Source organism: Centruroides sculpturatus, unplaced genomic scaffold (assembly GCF_000671375.1).
Source record: "Centruroides sculpturatus isolate CEXI.00-Female unplaced genomic scaffold, Cexi_2.0 scaffold5172, whole genome shotgun sequence".
NCBI lineage: Eukaryota > Metazoa > Arthropoda > Arachnida > Scorpiones > Buthidae > Centruroides > Centruroides sculpturatus.
The window spans coordinates 1-1,628 of record NW_019389607.1 but is presented as its reverse complement, the minus strand read 5'-3'; the positions used below and the strand labels follow the sequence as shown (position 1 = coordinate 1,628).

The 1,628-nt window shown below is 29.5% G+C and overlaps 1 pseudogene; it reads left to right on the top strand.

The window, feature by feature from the left end:
* The first annotated feature begins 415 nt into the window (after nucleotides 1-415).
* LOC111617316 lies at nucleotides 416-1,599 on the top strand (annotated as a pseudogene).
* The last annotated feature ends 29 nt before the right edge of the window (nucleotides 1,600-1,628 follow it).

Sequence of the window (1,628 nt, the reverse complement as noted above, 5' to 3'; positions counted from 1 at the left end):
ATCATCTTTGCAAGAACTTATTTAATAAGAGATAAGCATAAATATTTAAAAGATACTGTAGATACTGAAAGTTACAACTCAAGCAAATGTATAATTCTATTTCTTAAATTTGGTGTAGTGAATACGACATGGAAAACAATACATTGGATTTTCTGGAAAGTAATTCAACATCTAATGCTACATCCATTTATTATATCAACAAAGATCTTAAAATGACTCAGAATATAATTGCGATAGTTTCTCTAATAATTATAATGATTGCTATGGGTGCAGAAATCACTCGGAATCAGGTATTAGCATTTATTTCTCTTTATTTATTGCTTAATTAGCATTAAATATTACATTTTTTACGTTAATAGATTTATAAAGGAATCCGAAAACCCGTTGGTCCAGCTATTGGACTCTTTTGCCAATTTGTTATAATGCCATTGATTGGATTTATTTATAGCGTTATATTTCAATTCGAATCGAGTCTAGCGACTGGTTTGCTTATTAAATCATGTTGCCCCGGAGGTGCTGTTTCTAACGTCTTTACATATTATTTGGATGGCGATGTTTCCCTGAGGTATGTAAGAATTGTTCACTATATTTAGCTACAGAGAATATTATCCATAAAATTAATATTTACCATGTCATAGTGTAACTATGACTACAATATCTATCGTAGCATCCCTAGGCTTGATGCCTTTGAACCTTTGGATATATGCAAGTAATACAGAAGCTAAGAACTTAAAAATACCTTATAAAAATATTGCATTATCACTATTAATGATTGTTCCTCCCTTGATTTTGGGTATGATAATAAAATGGAAAGCTCCTAAAGTATCTTCTTATATAACTAAGGTATAAAACATGATTTCCTAAATGGTTAAGGCGTTAATTTTAATCATTTTTATTATATTATGAAACTATTTTTGTTTTCATTAATACTGGGGAAGTGCAACAAGTATGATAATGATTATAATTTTCGTGATAATGGAGATTTTATCTCTCAACACATGTTTAGTATAGTATCGTGGAACGTTATTATAACCTCTTTATTATCTCCCATAACTGGAATTATAACTGGATATGTCATAGCTTTCGTCAGTAGAAACTCCAAAGCAGCCTGCACTGCAATAGCTATTGAGAGCGGGATTCAGAATTTTACTGTTGCATTCGGCATTATTGTTTTATCCTTTGATACCTCCGTATGTATGTCTTTGATTTATATTGTAGATTGTAAGATTCTGATTTTTTGTTATTAAAAGGGACTTACACTTAGAAACAAACATCAATTATGCTGTTTCCATTCTTTTATGGGCTATTTCAAGGAGTATTCTGTTGTCTTCTCTCCCTAATTTTCTGTTTTATAAAGGGTAATTTGAACAAAATTCGAATGCAAGATAATGACGTCGACGATTCACAAAATACAGGTGATTATCATTATTTAAATTATTTATTTATTTTCGTATATTTTATATTTTTGTTGGTGTTGATTTTAAGTATTTTTTGTGATCGTGGATATCATTACTAACTAAAATTCAAATTATCTCTACACGTCACATAATCGGAATATAATTGGAAACTATTATAGTATTCAATGTTATTCTTAATCCTCGTATGTTGTATCAGTGTTGTTTAAAGAT